At 44.4% G+C, this 22,425-nt stretch overlaps 1 protein-coding gene across 3 annotated transcripts in view; it reads right to left on the bottom strand.

Moving 5' to 3' along the window:
- CTCF (CCCTC-binding factor) overlaps positions 1–22,425 on the bottom strand; it is a 299,523-nt gene that overhangs the window by 224,109 nt on the left and 52,989 nt on the right. The gene's annotated exons all lie outside the window — the stretch shown is intronic.

Here is a 22,425-nt window from a genome sequence, read left to right as displayed (position 1 = left end):
AATAAATTTTTGGTATTTCCGCTGCCATAAAGTACCAATACCACATACCTGCCCTGAGGGTCCATGTGGACTACCACCACCTTGCACGGGAGCGATTTGTGTATTAATATTGAAAAACCCCTAGCATAGTTAGAAACGCCCTCTCTGTACCCAAGGTTTTTTCAAGGATTGCAGCTTGCTGCCCACCAGATGAGTCTCTTGCAGAATCAACGACTTAAGAAAACGTGCTTACCCTACTATTTCCTGGTGCCCCCCAGAAACACATGAGGGAGACCAGGAAGCGGTCTATACCCAAAACAAATAGAAGCTATGAGCTAAACCTGCAGGGCAGGATGTACTACAAAATCCACCTAGCCTCCAGTCACGGTTCACTCTTCACCTGAGGAGGACATCGTTGTCCCCAATTCGTGTACAAGGGTGAATAGGCATCAAAGTACACCAGCTTCGCGGATTTGCTGTTTGGAGGCTGAAGAGTGAGAAATTTGAGTGGAGAGTGATAAACAGTTTTGATTTTGACTGCTGGTGACTGTTTGCATTTTAAGGGGCTCTTTCCTTGCAGTTTTTTTTTTGGGGGGGGGGTTCCCTTTTTTTGTTACTCTTTTTTCTGTCACTTTTTTTTTTTTTTTTAAATAGCCTTTTTTTCTCTCCCTTTCTTTCCTTCAGACTACTAATTAAGGGGAGTGGTTAATTGGTCACAGGTGCTATTTAAATTTCTGCTGGACTCATTTGAGCTTGCTCATCCTTTAGCTTGTCACCTTTTTGCTTGCTGGAACTCTGACAAGTGGAACTTGACTAAGTGGTGAGTTAAAAGCCAGAGTTTAAACAGGAGATTTGAACAGGAGTCTTCAGACCTGTAAGTAACATCTGAAAATTTTCAGTTAGTTTTATTATTGTTGTAACTGGGAAAATGTGTGCTAGCAAGATTGAAGGTTTTGTGCAGTGCACAGTGTGCCGCATTTATACAATAAAGGAGCAACCTCTCCAGGATGGATACCGCTACGACAGTTGTGAGCAGGTTGTCCTTCTGGAAACTCGCATTAGAGATCTGGAGGAGCAAATTGCAACACTGGGCAGAACTGACAACCTTGAAGGGGGTCCTCTGCTAACAGAGCAGGTGGCTAGTGGGGTAAATGGGGGGGTTCTATAATCAGAAGGACTGATAGAATAAAGAAGAAAAGCTCAGTAAAAAAGGTATAAGTGGTGGGGGTGCATCCATCCCGAAATTGTTTCACAAAAAATATCCTGTAAGATGAAACCCAAGGAAGGGCCTCCTACACGGAAAAAGCGGGGGAATGGGATGTTTCTGATGCTCTTACGTAAACAGTACAGACATGTAGTCAAATGTTAAAGTAAAGCAGAAGATGTAGATGGATTAAAAAGATATCTCCTTTATTAACACATATAGATCACATAAAATTTACAAAATTGTATACGGCATATATACATTTCTCCAGATGCCTGCAAAAGACAAAAGAGCAGATCAAACTTCAATTTGTGCCATGCACATGTGCTGGGGAACTGAAACTTAGACCCAAATACCCCTACGCGTTTCGACTAAGTCGTCTTCCTCAGGGGGAAAGATGGTCCAGAGTTCCTCAGAACATATATCTAAACATATGATGTAGAAAAGAGATTTACATTAACTGGCATATTAAGTATCAAAATTATGTAAAAAGGCCATTATGTATTATACACTTACATTTAGTATTGGTAATTGCACTTAGAAGGTCTGCACATGTAGCATATTCTGCAGGTCTCCCCTCAAGGACCCCCAAGAAGGGAAAGAGCCAGATCCAAATCAGGAGACCACAAGGGGCAGGAGCAATGAAAGGCCGAAGCCGAGCCTGGTGGAGACATGGCGGGGTGGCAAGGGAGAGGGGAGAAGGGGAAAGAGAGAAAGATGAAGTGAAAAGGAAAGGAAAAGAAAAGGAAAATAAAAAAGAAAAAGAAAGAATAAGTAGGAGAAAAGGGAAAAATGTATATTAGACTATACAGAGGAAAAAAAAAAAAAAATCCAAATTTTTTTCCAAAAATAGTTCAAAAATATATTATATATATATATATATATATATATATATATATATATATATATATATATTTAAGAGGAAAATATGAATATATAGGACTTGTAGGTCCAAATACCTGCTTCAGTTGTCAGTCAATAGTCCCGAGCACAGAAAAGGACAAGGGGATGACTGTATGTAGAAGAAAAGAAGCCAAACAAAAAAATGTTAAAAAGCAAGAGGAGGAAAAATCACTCCTCAAGAAAAAGTAACAGTAACATCGATCTCCAAACTAGGGAGAGATCGGAAAAAAAAAAAAAGGATTGAATGAAGAGGGAAGTAGATGCAAAGAGGGGGTAAGTCAACAAGGGAAAAATATATATATGTGTATTTAGAATTGCCAAGATCAGCATAAATAAATAGAACAAAAGATCAAAATAAAACATACCTGCTTTTGGAGCTCGACAAATGTACCTCCCCACAGAAAGTAGGGAATGAGCACCTGAGCCGAGAAGTCAGGTATATAAGGGAAAAAAGGGACCCACCTCTCGCTGCAGTATACCAATCCCGCCATGCCGCCACCAAGGTGAACGCCTTCAGCCATCGCCCACTGGTGGAGAAAACCCCACCTGCCCCCCGTAGCAGACATCCCCCGGATCGCTCCGAGCCGAGGCGGTCATGTGTTACCGACAACGGGGCTAGCTGGTCTCCGATGGAGTCCCCATCATGGCGGAGGTACACATCCGGCCCGGCAGGCCGGAAGTGACCTCATCACAGGAGCCGGAAATGGTCCGGCGGCCATCTTGGAACGGGGCAAACCAGGGGAAAGAATGCCACGCTGACACAGTATCCTGTGTGTGACCACCGGAAAAGAGGGACCCAACCCCAAAGGGGGGAACCTCCTAGCCCCGACACCCCCCGAAGGAGGGCGGGGCCACATGTGCCGGGTGGTCCCTAGAATGGAGGAGGAAATCCCAAGAAGAAGATCCGAGAGCGGGAGAGTGCAGACATGCGCAGTCCATAATCTGATACTAAGACTCGTACAGAGGAATCTGGATGAACAGGGAAAAGAAAATAAATAAAATAAAAAAATAGTACATAATGAATAAATGCACAAATTACAATGAACACAAACAAAAAATGGGACACTTGCAATGGACACAGGGGAAAAACATAAAAAGGAAAAGAAGATGTATTGCTGAAATAACTAAAAATACAAGGGTACAGATAAATACATATGAAGGGGAGAAAGAGGGAGAAACATGGTCATTGTACAATTACATGAGATGTTCAGATCGGCCAGATACAAAACCATCTAGAAAAGGTTTAAAGCTGATGATTTCATTCAGCCCGGGGAATGTGTTAGCCTTTAAAGAGTGTATCCATCGCGCTTCTTTTTGTAGGAGCGACTTGTTCCAGTCGCCCCCCCCTTTCAATTTGTTCAGGTGTCATAGCCTCAAGTGCCCAAAAAGTAAGTTTAGGCATAAGGTAGCCATGATTATTAGCAATATGTTTACCTATAGTGGTGTATGGGTCCCCTATCTCCGCAGAAGTCACATGTTCTTTTATCCTTCTCCAAAAATTCCCTTTTTGTCTTGCCTATGTAGAAGGCTCCACATGGGCAATTTAAAAGGTAAATAATGCCTACTGAGAGGCAATTGACATGATGTTTCAAACTGTGTTTTTGACCATTGGGTAATATGTGAGATCTGGAATTTTTGAGAAAGGGGCACCATTGACACCCACCACAGGGATATGTTCCCTTAGCCTTCCCTATATCTTCCACCGAGATGGAAGAGGAAAAGGAACTTGAAACTAGTTTATCTCTCAGAGATGTAGGTCTTCTGAACGTTATTAGTGGCTTGGGGGGTAACAGTTGTGCGATTTTTTTTTATCGGCTTGCAAAAGATGCCAAAAATTAGAAAGGTGCTTACGAATGATATTGTGTTGAGAATTGTAAGTAGTGATAAAACGCAAAGGTTGCTTAATGGTCATGTTGTCCATTGCCCCATTTTTTAAAAGAGAGGGTCTATCCTTGGAGGCCGCCTTATTGTTAGCCTTGCGTAAACAGTTTTTTGAATAACCCCTATGTAGTAGGCGGTTTCGTAGCTGAAAAGCTGCCTGTCTGAATTTGTCATTGTCACTGCAATTACGACACAGCCTCAGAAACTGTGAGTAAGGTATAGATTGAATGAGAGGTTTGGGATGAAAACTGTCCGCTCTCAGAATAGTGTTGCCTGCCGACGGTTTTCTGAACAGATCACTGGTCAGAAAACCATCGGGGGCAACTTCTATCATTACATCCAAAAAAGATATTTTTTCCAAACTATATGACATGGTAAATGAAATTGAAGTGATTTGAGTTCATGGCAGTAAGACATTCCTGGAGAAGGGGGAGTGGTCCATCCCACAAAACAATAACGTCATCTATGTAACGCAACCATAAAATAAAATGTTGGGAAAAAAACGAGAAAACTCATCCGAGTGGAGGAGCTGACGTTCCCACTCCCCCAGGTAAAAATTGGCGTAGGATGGGGCACAACAAGTCCCCATCGCTACGCCTTGTACCTGGAGGAAGTGGGAACCATCAAAAGAAAAAACATTGTGGGAAAGGATGTAACGTAATAAATCCAAAACAAACTGGAATTCACCGACAGGGTGAGTGGTGCTTTGACTGAAGAAGTCTCGAATGACCTCGAGGCCCTTGGAGTGGGCGATGGAAGAATATAGGGCCTCCACGTCGAAGGAGACCAGATAGGTACCCCTAGAGACGTGGAGGCCATCTATACAGGATAAGAAGTGACCCGTGTCCTTGACATAGGAAGGAAGACCTATGACAAAGGGGCGGAGGAATGAATCCACATAAATGCTGGCATTTTCGAATATACTCGAATTGCCCGAAATAATAGGTCTGCCTGTAGGAGAAGTGAGAGACTTATGAACTTTAGGAAGTGCATAAAAACACGGTAGTCTAGGATGTCGATTATTGATGAAATCATATGTGTCCTTGGTAATTACTCCATTTGATAAACCTTTCTCTATTATTTTATACAATTTGTTATAGAAGTGTGTGATTAAATCCATACTAATAGAGCAATACCATTCTTGATTGTTTAGTATTTTAAGACACATAGTTTTATACTGTTCCACATCCATGACCACCGTGTTTCCGCCCTTGTCTGCTGGTTTTATAATTATAGACTTGTCTCTAGCCAAAGAATCGAGAGCCTGATGATGTTCAAGGGGCATGTTCAAATCTGATGTTGAGGAAGATTTTATTGCCTCAATAGCTTTAGTTACACACTGAAGGAAGGCCGCTACATTTGGATTGGAGTAAACAGAAGGAAATTTCTGTGACTTCCTTTTTAGAGGATTTTTGACCTGTTCCAAAGACACGGATGTGGAAGGGATATCCAGGAGACCCTCAAGGTCAATACGGTCTATGAGGTCCCGTGGATCACCCTCCTCATGTAATAATGTTAGATCTCTCAGGGCTCGCTTCTCCTGAGCAGTGAGACGCTCAGGGGAAGCGTCCCGAGTTTCCGAAGTTTTGGTGTATGGTAATTGTAAAATGATCTTACGAGCAAAAAGTTGCAAATCCTTGATAACTGAAAATTTGTCAATATTCTGCGATGTACAGAAATTAAGTCCCAAGGACAAAACAGATCTCCTCAGTCGTCAATTCCCGTGTAGAAAGATTAATTACCTTTAGTCTTTCTTGTTCTGTTGTGTCTGTATCATATATGTATCTATTTGCCTGTGTCCTTTGTGAGGCTTGTGCGCAGTGGTGAGGTGGGAAAAAGCCGGTGTGGACATAAGGGAAGGTGCTGGGGTGTCTACCCGTATTTTGGGGGTTGCTCCCAAGTCACGGGAACCAAGAAGTTGTGCTTCTGATGAAGAAACTTGTGTAAGTGCATTTGTGGAACCTACATTAGGTATATTAGATGTGTCATAAGTTAAAAGAGAGTGAGAATTGTCTGGGTCAGTGGTCCGTCTCTTGAAACTAGAGTCAAGAGAGGACTCCAAGTGATAAAGACCCCTTTTACGATTTGTGGATTCATTCACATTGGGACGGTGTTTTTGTGAGGAAAAAGATGAGGAAGGTGTGACCAAAGGATCCTGCCTCTGGCCTCATATTTGTTTTCATCTCTTGTATGTTCCAGAGATAAGCTCTACCATGGGAAAAGACTAAAAGGTAATTAATCTTTCTACACGGGAATTGACGACTGAGGAGATCTCTGTTTTGTCCTTGGGACTTAATTTCTGTACATCGCAGAATATTGACAAATTTTCAGTTATCAAGGATTTGCAACTTTTTGCTCGTAAGATCATTTTACAATTACCATACACCAAAACTTCGGAAACTCGGGACGCTTCCCCTGAGCGTCTCACTGCTCAGGAGAAGCGAGCCCTGAGAGATCTAACATTATTACATGAGGAGGGTGATCCACGGGACCTCATAGACCGTATTGACCTTGAGGGTCTCCTGGATATCCCTTCCACATCCGTGTCTTTGGAACAGGTCAAAAATCCTCTAAAAAGGAAGTCACAGAAATTTCCTTCTGTTTACTCCAATCCAAATGTAGCGGCCTTCCTTCAGTGTGTAACTAAAGCTATTGAGGCAATAAAAACTTCAACATCAGATTTGAACATGCCCCTTGAACATCATCAGGCTCTCGATTCTTTGGCTAAAGACAAGTCTATAATTATAAAACCAGCAGACAAGGGCGGAAACACGGTGGTCATGGATGTGGAACAGTATAAAACTATGTGTCTTAAAATACTAAACAATCAAGAATGGTATTGCTCTATTAGTATGGATTTAATCACACACTTCTATAACAAATTGTATAAAATAATAGAGAAAGGTTTATCAAATAGAGTAATTACCAAGGACACATATGATTTCATCAATAATCGACATCCTAGACTACCGTGTTTTTATGCACTTCCTAAAGTTCATAAGTCTCTCACTTCTCCTACAGGCAGACCTATTATTTCGGGCAATTCGAGTATATTCGAAAATGCCAGCATTTATGTGGATTCATTCCTCCGCCCCTTTGTCATAGGTCTTCCTTCCTATGTCAAGGACACGGGTCACTTCTTATCCTGTATAGATGGCCTCCACGTCTCTAGGGGTACCCATCTGGTCTCCTTCGACGTGGAGGCCCTATATTCTTCCATCCCCCACTCCAAGGGCCTCGAGGTCATTCGAGACTTCTTCAGTCAAAGCACCACTCACCCTGTCGGTGAATTCCAGTTTGTTTTGGATTTATTACGTTACATCCTTTCCCACAATGTTTTTTCTTTTGATGGTTCCCACTTCCTCCAGGTACAGGGCGTAGCGATGGGGAATTGTTGTGCCCCATCCTACGCCAATTTGTACCTGGGGGAGTGGGAATGTCAGCTCCTCCACTCGGATGAGTTTTCTCGTTTTTCCCAACATTTTATTTTATGGTTGCGTTACATAGATGACGTTTTTGTTTTGTGGGATGGACCACTCCCCCTTCTCCAGGAATGTCTTACTGCCATGAACTCAAATCACTTCAATTTGTCATTTACCATGTCATATAGTTTGGAAAAAATATCTTTTTTTGGATGTAATGATAGAAGTTGCCCCCGATGGTTTTCTGACCAGTGATCTGTTCAGAAAACCGTCGGCAGGCAACACTATTCTGAGAGCGGACAGTTTTCATCCCAAACCTCTCAGTCTATACCTTACTCACAGTTTCTGAGGCTGCGTCGTAATTGCAGTGACAATGACAAATTCAGACAGGCAGCTTTTCAGCTACGAAACCGCCTACTACATAGTTATTCAAAAAACTGTTTACGCAAGGCTAACAATAAGGCGGCCTCCAAGGATAGACCCTCTCTTTTAAAAAATAGGGCAATGGACAACATGACCATTAAGCAACCTTTGCGTTTTATCACTACTTACAATTCTCAACACAATATCATTCGTAAGCACCTTTCTAATTTTTGGCATCTTTTGCAAGCCGATAAAAAAAAAAAATCGCACAACTGTTACCCCCCAAGCCACTAATAACGTTCAGAAGACCTACATCTGAGAGATAAACTAGTTTCAAGTTCCTTTTCCTCTTTCATCTCGGTAGAAGATATAGGGAAGGCTAAGGGAACATATCCCTGTGGTGGGTGTCAATGGTGCCCCTTTCTCAAAAATTCCAGATCTCACATATTACCCAATGGTCAAAAACACAGTTTGAAACATCATGTCAACTGCCCCTCAGTAGGCATTATTTACCTTTTAAATTGCCCATGTGGAGCCTTCTACATAGGCAAGACAAAAAGGGAATTTTGGAGAAGGATAAAAGAACATGTGACTTCTGCGGAGATAGGGGACCCATACACCACTATAGGTAAACATATTGCTAATAATCATGGCTACCATATGCCTAAACTTACTTTTTGGGCACTTGAGGCTATGACACCTGAACAAATTGAAAGGGGGGGGCGACTGGAACAAGTCGCTCCTACAAAAAGAAGCGCGATGGATACACTCTTTAAAGGCTAACACATTCCCGGGCTGAATGAAATCATCAGCTTTAAACCTTTTCTAGATGGTTTTGTATCTGGCCGATCTGAACATCTCATGTAATTGTACAATGACCATGTTTCTCCCTCTTTCTCCCCTTCATATGTATTTATCTGTACCCATGTATTTTTAGTTATTTCAGAAATACATCTTTTCCTTTTTAGGTTTTTCCCCTGTGTCCATTGCAAGTGTCCCATTTTTTGTTTGTGTTCATTGTAATTTGTGCATTTATTCATTATGTACTATTATTTTTTTTATTTTATTTATTTTCTTTTCCCTGTTCATCCAGATTCCTCTGTACGAGTCTCTTAGTATCAGATTATGGACTGCGCATGTCTGCACTCTCCCGCTCTCGGATCTTCTTCTTGGGATTTCCTCCTCCATTCTAGGGACCACCCGACACATGTGGCCCCGCCCTCCTTCGGGAGGTGTCGGGGGTTCCCCCCTTTGGGGTTGGGTCCCTCTTTTCCGGTGGTCACACACCGGATACTGTGTCGGCGTGGCATTCTTTCCACTGGTTTGCCCCGTTCCAAGATGGCCGCCGGACCATTTCCGGCTCCTGTGATGAGGTCACTTCCGGCGAACTATTTTTGGAAAAAATTTGGATTTTTTTTTTTTCTCTCTGTATAGTCTAATATACATTTTTCCCTTTTCTCCTACTTATTCTTTCTTTTTTTATTTTCCTTTTCTTTTCACTTCATCTTTCTCTCTTTCCCCTTCTCCCCTCTCCCTTGCCACCCTGCCATGTCTCCACCAGGCTCGGCTTCGGCCTTTCATTGCTCCTGCCCCTTGTGGTCTCCTGATTTGGATCTGGCTCTTTCCCTTCTTGGGGGTCCTTGAGGGGAGACCTGCAGAATATGCTACATGTGCAGACCTTCTAAGTGCAATTACCAATACTAAATGTAAGTGTATAATACATAATGGCCTTTTTACATAATTTTGATACTTAATATGCCAGTTAATGTAAATCTCTTTTCTACATCGTATGTTTAGATATATGTTCTGAGGAACTCTGGACCATCTTTCCCCCTGAGGAAGACGACTTAGTCGAAACGCGTAGGGGTATTTGGGTCTAAGTTTCAGTTCCCCAGCACATGTGCATGGCACAAATTGAAGTTTGATCTGCTCTTTTTTCTTTAGCAGGCATCTGGAGAAATGTATATATGCCGTATACAATTTTGTAAATTTTATATGTGATCTATATGTGTTAATAAAGGATATATCTTTTTAATCCATCTACATCTTCTGCTTTACTTTAACATTTGACTACATGTCTGTACTGTTTACATAAGAGCATCAGAAACATCCCATTCCCCCGCTTTTTCCGTGTAGGAGGCCCTTCCTTGGGTTTCATCTTACAGGATATTTTTTGACTGATAGAATAATTTGTCGCCAGGATCGCCTCAACCAAATGGTCTGCTGTCTCCCTGGAGCCAGGGTTCGGCATGTGGTGGACCAGGTTGATAAATTAATGGGAGGGGCTGGGCATGACCCAGCTGTCTTGGTCCACATTGGAACCAATGACAGAATATATGGAAGGTGGAGGCTCCCTAAGAACCAATTTAATGAACTAGGCTGCAAGTTGAAGGGAAGGACCTCCAAGGTGATAGTCTCTGAAATATTGCCTGTGCCATGCGCAACACAGGAAAGGCAGGGGGAGGATTAGAGAGCTGAATGCATGGCTAAAGACCTGGTGTAAGAAGGAGGGATTTGGGTAATTGAGGTGCAACCTATATGCTAAAGATGGTTTGCACCTAAATGGAAGGGGGTCTGTTGTGCTGGGGGAGAGGTTTATGGGAAGGCTGGAAGAGTTTAAAACTAGGATTGAGGGGGGGGAGGGTGAATTGGATAATAATGGGGCAGACAGGTCAGACAGGGGTCAGCCCCTATTGGTAGGTGTAATGGGGAAAGATGGGGGGAGAGTTATGGCAGAGGATAAGAAGGTTCCCATGTTACAAAAAAACATTGAAAATTGTACTATTTCTACCAAAATTAAAAATGTTCAAAATAAGTGTGCAAAATGGGACAATGATCTTAAGTGTTTGTTCACCAATGCCAGATGTCTGCCAAGCAAAATAAGCTCTGGTGCACGAGGAGAACTAGGACTTAATTGGTATTGCTGAATCTTGGCTTCATTCTTCACATGACTGGGCTATTAATATTCCTGGCTATGCTCGCTTTCGGAAAGACAGGGTAAAACGGAGGGGTGGTGGCGTTTGTCTCTATGTGAGAAGTGATCTCAAAGTGAGAGTGTTAAAGATGACCTAGTTGATGGAGAGAGTGTGCTGAATCTGAAGCAGTATGGGTTGAAATATACATGGGTCTGCGTAAAACAAAGATTATCATTGGAGTTTGTTATAGACCTCCCAGTATTAATGAGGAGGTGGAGACTCAGCTCCTGGGACAGATAGAAAGGGCTGCAAGGGCTGGGACAGTGTTAATAATGGGGGATTTAACTACTCAGACATTGACTGGAGTAATGGCACTGCTGGAACAGTTAAAGGGTACAAATTTATAAACCCATTACAAGACAATTTTATGTTGCAGTTTATTGAGGCCCCCACTAGAAATTATGCTCTGTTGGACCTGGTAATTTCAAACCATGCAGAGCTTATTCATGTTCATATAAAAACATCTGGGTAGCAGTGACCATAACATGATTTCATTTAATGTTCGCTGTAAGCAAAAAATGCATACAGGAAATACAAAAACACTTAACTTTAAGAGAGCAATTTTCCAAGGATGAGGGCTGCTCTCCAGGATTTAGACTGGGAGGGAATATTGGCATCGATGAGCACAGAACAGAAATGGGAATTTTTCAAAAAGACTATGCAAACTCACTGCAAAATATATTCCCATGGGTAATAAGTTTAAAAGGCTAAAAATAAAACCTATGTGGCTCACAGCCAAAGTTAAAAAAGCTATAGATAAAAAGAAAGGAGCTTTTAAAAAATATATCAAAATGAGGGGACACCATCATTGTTTAATTGTTACAAAGAATATAACAGAAGATGTAAAAAGGAAATCATGGATGCAAAATTTCTAAATGAATGACAGATTGCAAAAGATAGGACAAACCCCAAAAAATTGTTCAAATATATTAACAGTAAAAAGTTTAGGTCTGAGCATGTAGGCCCTTTACAAAATAATCAGGAGTGGGTGACTGGGGACAAAGAGAAGGCACATTTATTAAATACTTTCTTCAGCTCTGTATATACAAAGGAGCATGGGGGAGCTCATGACCATAATGAGGACGGTATTGACACAGCCCCAAATGATCCACAATGGCTCAAAAGTGATATGGTCCAGAAATATTTAGACAGAATACGGTTGCATAAAGGGCCTGGACCAGATGGCATCCACCCATGCATCCTAAGAACTGAGCTCTGTTTATTTCAAAGCCTTTGTTTCTAATTTTTGGGACTGGTTAAGGACTGGAATAGTACCACTTGATTGGCGTAGGGCCAATGTGGTGCCTATATTTAAAAAGATATCAAAGTCTTTCCCAAGTAACTATAGACCTGTTAGTTTAACTTTTATAGTCGGGAAGATATTGGAGAGTTTAATAAAAGACCACATAGATGAGTTCTTGCTGGAAAAAAAATATTTTAAGCAACAGACAGCATGGATTCATGAGAGACAGAAGTTGTCAAACACACCTGATTACTTTTATGAGGTGGTAAGTAAAACATTGGACAGAGGGGTGGGCTGTGGACGTAGAATACTTGGATTTTGCAAAAGCGTTTGACACAGTTCCCCACACACGGCTAATATGTAAGGTAAAGTCTACTGGCTTGGAAAGATCAGTTTGTAATTGGATAGAAAATTGGCTAAAAGATAGAATTCAGAGAGTAGTGGTTAATGATTCTTACTCTGAATGGTCTAAAGTTATCAGTGGCGTACCCCAAGGTTCAGTGTTGGGACCCTTACTTTTTAATATCTTTATAAAAGGATATAGGGTCTGGGATTAAAAGTAGCATTTCAGTCTTTGCAGAGGACACCAAGCTTTGCAGTGGATTAACTTCTTTACAGGATGTGTCCAATTTACAAGCTGACCTCAATGCACTGTTTCATTGGGCAACTATGTGGCAAATGAGGTTTAAGGTTGATAAATGTAAAGTTATGCAATTTTGGGCTAAGAATATGCATGCATCATACATACTAGGTGAAGTGGAACAGGGGGAATCCATAGCGGAGAAGGATCTGGGTGTTCTGGTAGATCATAAGCTTAATAATAGCATGCAATGCCCAGCTGCGGTTTCCAAAGCAAGCAAAGTCCTTTCTTGTATTAACAGAGGCATTATTTTGCCCCTGTACAACTCATTAATAAGACCTCATCTGGAATATGCAGTTCAGTTTTTGGCACCAGTTCTTAAAAAGGATATAAGGGAACTGGAGAAAGTGCAGAGAAGGGCAACCAAACTGATAAGATGCATGGAGGACCTCAGCTATGAGAAAAGATTAGAGGAACTGAATGTATTCACTCTTGAGAAGAGGAGATTAAGGGGGGGGGGATATGATCAACATGTATAAATAAATGGTCCATATAGTGAACTGTGTTGAGTTGTTTACTTTAAGGTCAACACAGAGGACAAGGGGGCACGCTTTACGTCTAGAGGAAAACAGATTTCGTCTCCAAATATGGGAAGGTTTCTTCACCGTAAGAGCTGTGAAAATGTGGAATAGACTCCCTCCAGAGGTGGTTCAGGCTAGCTCACTAGATTGCTTTAAAAAAAGGTCTGGATTCTTTCCTAGGTGTACATCATATAGTTACATAGTAGGTGATGTTGAATAAAGACAATAGTCCATCCAGTTCAACCTGTGAAGGTGTGTGTGGCCGTAATCATCTCTCATACCCCTGGATGTTCTGATCCTTGAGATGCAAGTCTAAGAGTCTTTTGAAAGCCACCATACTTCCCACAGAAACCACCTCTTGTGGTAGAGAATTCCACAATCTTGTAGCCTTAACAGTAAAGAACCCCCCACGTTGACTGAGGTTAAAACGCTTCTCCTCTAATCGCATTGTATGCCCTCGAGTCCTCACGCAATCCCTTCGACTGAATAGCTTTTTTTCTATCCCGAGATCACCATTGAGATTTATAAATTGCCATCATGTCCCCTCTCAGGCGTCTCTTCTCCAGGGAGAATAAATCAAGCGATTGCAGACACTCTTCATAATTAAGGTCCTCCAATCCCCTAATTAGTTTAGTTGCCCTTCTCTGGACTCTCTCCAGCTCCAACACATCCCTCATGAGGACTGGCAACCAGAACTGGACAGAATACTGTAAATGGGTATTACATTTTTTTTTAGGTAAATTTGATCCAGAGAATATCGGATTGCATCTCGGGGGCATCAGGAAGGATTTTTTTTTCCCCTGCTGTAGCAAATTGGATCATGCTTTGCTGGGGTTTATTTTCGCCTTCCTCTGGATCAACAGCAGGTATAGGATTGTGTATATGGGATTGTATGGTTGGGTTTTCAATATTTTTTTTTTTTTGGTTGAAGCGGATGGACTTGTGTCTTTTTTCAACCAGACTATGTAAAACTATGTAAACCAGGAAAATGCGCCCATGGGTAAATGGTCTCAGTTCTCACAGGCACGTGTCAGAGTGAAGAGTATTAAAGGTAGGGGCAAGAAAGAATGGGGGGGAAGCCAATGAAAACTGGGAAGTGCTTAGCACAAGGTAGTCCGGAAGCAAAAATAAGAGGGGAAATACACTGTGGGCTTGGCTTCACAGCTTGGCTCCAGTGTAGTGAGCACCCAATGGTATAGGCTGGAAAAGTGTACGGCATTAGATAATCTAAATCCAGGGTATGTACTGGGGGCATAGTGCCACTTAGAGGCTATAGGTCCAATAGACAGGAGGTCAGAGCATCAATAAACAAAATAGAAAGAGAAAGGCTGGAAAATTAAAAAGAAAAAGAAAACTGGAGAACATGGGGCTATGCCCTCATACTTGCTGTGACCCGACCGGAGGCTCCATGCAGGCAGGAGACTCCACTGTAGAGGGGGGACTCAGCAACCATCCAGCCAAGAGGCCGCAGACTCCGGGGATGTTAAAGAATTTGGGTCGGTCACCGTTGACCACTCAGAGTTTGTTAGCGTACAAGAGGCTAAATTTGAGGCCTTGATCCTGAAGTCTCTTACGGACATCCGTGAAAGAGTGGCACCTCTGCTGAACCTCCAGCGAATAATCGGGGAACAGGAGGCTCTTGGCATTCTCATAGCAGAGGTCTTGCTTTGCCCATGCTGCTGCCAGGATGCAGTCCCGGTAATTAAGTAATTTGAGGAGGAAAGGCCTGCCAGGGGGATCCTGTGGGCCCTTTCCACCACAAAAGGTGGGAGGCATAGCGGGAAGTTCCAGCAGGGTGGTCAGGAAAGTTACCTTGAACTCTGCAGGCCTGGCACCGTCTGCCCACTCTGGCAGGCCCAGAATGCGGATATTGTTCCGCTGGAGGCAGTTTCTCTGTGTCAATGTTTTTCTCCTGGAGCGCTTTAACCTGTATCTACAGAGCATGCAGGTCCCTGGAGTCCAATCTGGAGGTGTCTTCTAGTTGTGAGATGCGGCCTTTTCGCCTCTATCCGTGATCTGAATTTGTCCAGATCATGCCTGATGAGGCCAATGCAGTGGCCAGGTAATCCATTTTGACGGTGAGGGTGTCTTTGCAGGCTTTAATCGCCCCCAGGATGTCCGATGGAGATGGATCCGCCGACCCACACGATCCCGCATCTGTCTGTGTGCCGGCAGACATGGTGAGTATAGAGGGTCTTGTGTCCAAGATGGCCACCGATGGACCTGGAGGACAGTGGGTGCCTGTGGGAGACTTGGAGGAATGCAGCTTCCCGGGTGACTGCGGAGGAGCCCGAGGGGTACCGCTGGCCTTTCTGGAACCCAGGGTGATAAAAAAAAAAAGGGTGCAGAGGAACGAAAAGGGAGCCCAAATAACTGGCAGGATAAAGTCAGGAGCACAGCAAGTTCTCTCAGTCTCACATCCAGGCCACGCCCCGAGCTCGAAGATATTTATCGGCAGCTTGGACTCTTCCACTGTCCAGGAGCCCTGGGCCCAGAGCCTCCTCAGCCTAACAGGCTGGCATCCGTGGTTACCACCATTCGAAACAACGGAAGGAAGGACTTGCCTTGGCGTAGTGCTGATGAGTAAAGCCACCATAAGAGAGCAGACTGTGTTGTGACTCAACCAAATCAAAGTGTCCAATGATTTTGGATCCTTGTTCCACTTGACAAGAATCTCCCTTTGTAAGGGTCTCGTGTGGAACTGAGCAAACTGAACTGCCTTGAAGGTTGATACCATCAGACCCAAGGCCCGCATGCAAGTCCGCAGAGAGGACAGTTTGCCAACAGCAAACAGATTGCCCCCTGCAACTTTTGCAACTTGTCCGGGGGGAAAAAAGACCCTCGCCAAAATGGAATCTCGACTCTGGCCCAGATAATCCAGTCTCAATGAAGGTATGAGGGCAGATTTTTTTCAAATGGATGTCCCAACCGAACTTTTGCAGTCTTCGGACAGTGATCGTCAAGTCGCCCAACAGCGCTGAATGAGAGTACGCCCTCAATGGGAGATCATCCAGGTACCCCGGCACCAAAATCCCCCATTGGCACAGTAGGGCCAACACTGGGGCCAGCACCTTGGTAAAGACCCTGGGGGTGGAGGCTAGACCAAAGAGTAATGCTGCAAATTGCCGCCTTGCAAACTTGCAACTCTTGACGCCTGATGGCGAAAAGCCCAAGAGGCAATCAGCACCCTAGTAGAATGTGCCTTCAAAAAAGGGAAAGCAGGAACCTGACCCTTCAATGAATAAGCCTGAACAACCGTCTGCCTGATCCATCTGGATATGGTCGCAGCAGATGCAGCCAATCCTTTACGAGGTCCCTCGGTAAGGACAAAAAAAAGAGCATCTGATTTTCTGAAAGACTCAGTAGCTGCCAGGTAAACCCTGATCGCCCAAACCACATCCAAAGAATTCAAGGCAATTTCCTTGGGATGCTTGGGAAAGGAGGTTAGGCAGCACAATGTATTCATGCAAATGAAAAATCAGAAACCATCTTAGGAAAAAAAAAGACTGATAGGTCGGAGTACCACCTTATCTTTGTGGAACACCAAATATGGTGAACGGCATGACAACGCCGCCAATTCAGACACTCTGTGGGCAGAAGCGATAGCCACCAAAAAGGCAACCTTCTGAGACAAAGAAAGCAGAGAAATCTCCCTAATGTTCTCAATAGGAGGCCTTTGAAGAACAGATAATACCAAATTCAGATCCCATGGAGGAAGCAGAGATAGTCTCAGAGGAGCAATATGGCTTCTTCCTGAATGAAAGTGTAAATCAAGGCATGCGTAGCTAGTGGGCATTGAAAATAAATAGCCAAAGCCGACACTTGACCTTTGATGGTGCCCAAAGCCAACCGCTGTTCAACCCCTTTTAGTAGAAAGGCCAAGACCCTAGCTACTGAGAACAAGCGAGGGTGCACCTCCAGCGATTCACACCATGAAATGCACAATTTCCATGTTCGAGGATAGATCTTTTTCTGGAAGTAGACTTCCTGACCTTCAATGGTGTAGGAATCACAGAGTAAGAAAGACCTCTCTCTCTCTCTACACCTGGCTTTCAACAGCCATGCCGTTAAAGCCAGCAACTGTAAAAGTAGGATGGAAGATCAGGCCTTGAGACAGCAGATCCTCCCTGAAAGAAGTCTCCACGGAGCATCGGCGACCAACCTTACTAGGTCTGTGTACCAAGACCGGTGAGGCCAGTCTGGGGTCACCAGAACAACCGGAATCCCTTCCACCTCTATCCAGCGTAGAAGCCTTGCCTTTCAGCAGAGGGAAGGCGTAAATCAGCCAATATTAACCCCAAGATGCCACCAGTGCGTCTGTGGCATCTGCCAGGAGGATCCCGAGACCTGGCTACGAACCTCTCAACCTTCCTGTTGAGACGAGAAGCAAACAGATCGACCTCGGGGGTTCCCCCACTGGACACACAGGAGATGAAACACCTCCGGGTGTAGGGACTATTCCCCTTGATCCAACACCTGACGACTCGGGTAATCCGCTTGCCAGTTCTCCACACCTGGAATGGAGAGAGGGCTGGAACAAACTTTTCTGCTCAAGCTAGAATCTTGGCCACCTCCCTGGCCACCAAGACACTCTTGGTGTCCCAATGATTGATGCAAGCCACAGCTGTGGTGTTGTCTGATTGAATCCGAACCGGACAATCTTGCAGACGAGTCGACCATTGGCTCAGACAAAGCTTTATTGTGCTGAGCTCCAAAACATTGATCGGTAGTTTTGACTCTTCTACCGTCCAGGTTCCCTGGGCACAGAGCTTTCAGGCACCTCGCCCCAGCCTGACAGGCTGGCGTTCGTGGTCACTACCGTCCAAAACAATGGCAGAAAGGACTTGCCCTGGCTTAGTGCTGGCGACTGAAGCCACAACAGAGAAGACTGTTGTGGCTCAACCGAAAAAATTGTCCAAGAACTTCGTATCCGTGTTCCATTTGCCAAGAATCTCCCTTTGTAAAGGTCTTGTGTGAAACTGAGCAAAATTAACCACCTCAAAGGTTGATACCATCAGACCCAAGGCCCGCATGCAAATCTGGAGACACAGATTGTTTGGCAACAGCAACCGAATATCCCCCTGCAACTTCTGCAGCTTGTCCAGGGGGAAGAAAAACCCTCGCCAAGGCAGAATCCAGAGTCAGGCTCAGATAATCCAGTCTCCATGAAGTTATCAGGGCAGATTTCTTGAAATTGATATTGCACCCGAACTCTTGCAGGGTTCCAACAGTGATCGACAGATCGCCCAACAGAGCTGAATGAGAGTCCGCTCTCAATAGGAGATCGTGCAGATACCTCAGTACCACAATCCCCCGTTGGCCAAGCAATGCCATCACCAGGGACAATACCTTGGTAAAAATCCTGGGAGCGGAGGCAAGACCAAAGGGTAACACCACAAATTGATAATGCTCCTCTGCTATGGCAAAGCGTAGAAACCGCTGATGCCCAGCGTAGATAGGGATGTGTAGACATGCATCCTTAATATCTATGGAGGCCACGAATTCTCCCTGGTTTAGGGACACCAGCACCATGCAGATGTATTTCATCCAAACTTCTGAACCCGCACAAAGCGGTTAAGAGCCTTGAGATCCAGGATTGGATGCACCTTGCCCTCTTTTCTGGGCACAGTAAACAGGTTTGAATAAAACCCTTGAAAGCGTTCCTGAGAGGGAACTGGCACAATCACACTTTGTGAAAGCAGATCTTGTTCCACCTCTCGTAGATCCCTTAACCAGTCTGGAGAAAGATGCAGATTGGACGGGGAAAACCTGTCCGACGGTCGAGACCGGAATTCAATCTTGTACCCTAATCGTATCAGTTTGTGAACCCATTTGTCCTGAATTAGGGAAGTCCATGGTTCCGCAAAGAAGCAAAGACGTCCCCCCAATCTATTTGTCTGCAGAACCGGACTGGCCGGTCTTTATTTTACCTGACCATGGCTTCTTGGAACCCCCATTAGACCTGAACGGCTTTCCTTTTTCTTGAGACCTGGAGGTATGAAAAAGCAGCCTATGAGCAGTGAAGAAGGTCCCCGCCTATGACATGGTGCCTTGCCCTTAGAGGATTGAGGGCAAAGAGTACTCTTCCCACCCGTAAGCCCTTTGATCAGTTCATCCAGAGAAGATCCAAACAACCTCTCTCCCGTAAAGGGAAGGTCAGTCAATGCCTTCTTAGGGGTCTGGTCCGCCAACCAGCTTTTTAATCACACCATGCGTCTAATGGCAATCCCCACTGCAGACACCCTGACCACTCACATGAGCACAATGGCTTGAGCCAATTGGTCCAGGAGTTCAATCAGCGCCAGGGGGAGCTGTTCAGATTCTAAGCTCACCTTAAGTAACTTCACCCACTCAGTGACAGTCTGACACCAGAACGTTCACAAAGATTGGTTTTAGTATGGACCCGCAAACATGTAGATGGCGGGACAGACTCCACCCGTCTATCCACTGGGTCTGTAAAAATCGGGGATACCTCCACCGGAAACAGACTTATTCAATCTGGAAACTGGGTGATCCACCTTTGGTGGCACGGTCCATCGAGTGAAACTGCCTCCGCAAAGGGGTAACAGTATTTAAAGTGCTTGGGCACTACTAGTATGTGCTTGATGCGCTGCCATTGTTCATTTACAATATCGTCAAAGAGCTCCGGACAAGGAAACACCTTGCCTGACTTCTGGGCTTTGCAGGAGCCAAAAGACACCTGTGTACCCGACGCTGTAGATGCATCTGCCATTTTTTAAAGTTTCCCGCACGACGGATGAAGAGGACAGGTCCTCCACCTGAATGCGAGGACACAGATCCATCAGGATGGGGAACATCTGTGGCGGCCATATCTGCCCCAGAATCTGAGGATACCACCAATGGAAGTGAAGGCAACGGAAGTTTGCGGCAATCAATACTTTTGAACGCAAAATCTACCTTTGACACCAGGCTTTCCAGGATTGCTGTAAAAGCATACAGACTGCAACCCAGAGGGTCCTGCAGCCACACTGAGTGGGTCTGCAGGTGAAACATTGTCCTGGGACTCTATTTTTAACTGATTAAAAATAATGGCAGTGTCACTTTAAAAAGATCGCAAATCACGGTCCCACCGTCACACTAGCAGTATCACAAATCCCAATCCAGTAAAATCTTATAGAGTACAGAAAACCTACAGGGAACCTCAAAAACATTACTCACCCAACCGCTTAGGAGGCTTGCAGGAACGTTCTGTGAAACAAAGAAAGTTCTGACACAGGAAACGGGAAAGAAATGCCTGGGTAATTGCTAGATCAAAAGTGCAATGCTTGCTGCCTGTCCAGCCATCTGGACTACAAGAAAATGGCCGCCTCATGAATTCCTACGGGGAACAGAAAATGGCTGCCCATACTTTGTCAATGGAAAATAAGGAGCACGAATCTACAGCAAAATGGCGATCCCCAGACAAGTGGCACCTGAAGGTCCTTAACCACTTTAGCCCCAGCCCTATTTCGGACACTTTTTGTTCACAAGTTAAAACCAGTATTTTTTCCTAGAAAACTACTTAGAACCCCCAAACATTATATATATTTTTTTAGCAAAGACTCTGGAGAATAAAATGTCGGTCATTGCAAAATTTTTTGTCACGCGGTATTTGCGCAGCGGTCTTTAAAACGCCATTTTTTTGGAAAAAATTTGAAAAATCACATTTCACTGCATTTAAAAAATACTAAACAGTAAAGTTAGCCCATTTTTTTTGTATATTGTGAAAGATGATGTCACGCCGAGTAAATAGATACCAAACATGTTACGGTTTAAAATTGCGCCCCCCCGTGGGATGGCGACAAACTACGGTCAATAGAGATCTCAATCTGCGACGCTTTAAATTTATTTAACGGTTACCAGTTTAGAGTTAGAGTGTAGCTCTTTTTTTTTAATTATTGCCCACGCTCTGGCGATCGCGGCGATACCTCACATGTGTGGTTTGAACAGCGATTTCATTTGCGGCTCGACTTGCGTATACGTTTTTTTTTGTGCGCGAGCTAACGGGGACGGCTAAATTTTTTTTTTTTTTTTTTTTCCTATTTATTTTTTCTTTTTTTTTAAACTTTATTACAGGTTTTTAAAAAAAAAAAAATCTGATCACTTTTATTGCTGTCACAAGCAATGTAAACATCCCTGGTGACAGCAATATGTCGTGACAGGTACTCTTTATGGAGGGATCGAGGGTCTAAAAGACCCTAGACCCCTCCACTACACTTCCCTGTATGCAAAACGCCGAAAACGGCATTTTTGCATACAGCCGTTTTTCAAATCTGCCGCCTTTTGCAGCACAGTAACCCGGACGTGACGTCATGGACGCCGCCTCCGGGTTACGTCATCGGAGACCCGATCGATGCCGTTTCCGGCATTCATCGGGACTCCATCCAGCCGGCGGACGTGCCGGCTGGGTGCTCGGGGCTCCCAGTGGGACGGTAGCCCCGAGCAAAGCCGCGGAAGGCGGCGGGAGGGGGGGGACGTCCCCTCCCGCCCCCCCGGGTAACGATCGAGCGGCTCCCGAGCCGCATCGATCGTTACCGACGGAAAGCCGACCGTCGGCTTCAAACAACGGTACCGGGATGATGCCTCTAGCTAGAGGCATCATCCCGGTATAACCCCGCAAAGTCTGATCACGTAGAGGTTACGTGACTGGTAGTAAAGTGGTTAACAAAAGACCCCACCAGGACAGTTACACCCCCCCCCAAAGGAACGCCGCAGGGGGGTGCTGCCAGCCACGGGAAATGTTGCTACTCAGGGCGTGCCAGGTCGTCACGTCCCAGCGAGCCGGTCCACTTCTATTTAGGGAAAGTGCTTGTACCATGGTGATCTCTGCAGCTAGAGGCATCACCCTGGTACCAGTGTACATAGCCGACGGTCCGGCTGACTTGTAAAGACAACCGATGCAGCTGAGAAGCAGCTGGGCTGTCATTACCAGGAGCGGGAGGAGCGGGAGGGCCCATGGGAATATACTTTGAAGTGAGTTTGCATAGTCTTTTTGAAAAATTCCCATTTCTGTTCTGTGTTCATCGATGTCAATATTCACACTCCCAGTCTAAGTCCCGGAGAGCAGCCCTCATCCTTGGAAAATTTGCTCTCTTAAAAGTTAAGTGATTTTATTTTTTTTGTATGCGTTTTTTGCATACAGCCAACATTAAATGAAATCATATTATGGTCACTGCTACCCAGATGTTCTTTTATATGAACATTATTAATATGCTCTGCATGGTTTGAGATTACCAGGTTTTTAAGGAGTCTAGAAAGCATTGCACCAGCGATCCGCAGATCGCTGAAGCCATG

Source organism: Pelophylax lessonae (genome assembly GCF_965119305.1).
Source record: "Pelophylax lessonae genome assembly, chromosome: 10".
Classification (NCBI taxonomy): domain Eukaryota; kingdom Metazoa; phylum Chordata; class Amphibia; order Anura; family Ranidae; genus Pelophylax; species Pelophylax lessonae.
The sequence above is the reverse complement of the archived record's forward strand: the minus strand, read 5'-3'. Positions and strand labels throughout refer to the sequence as shown.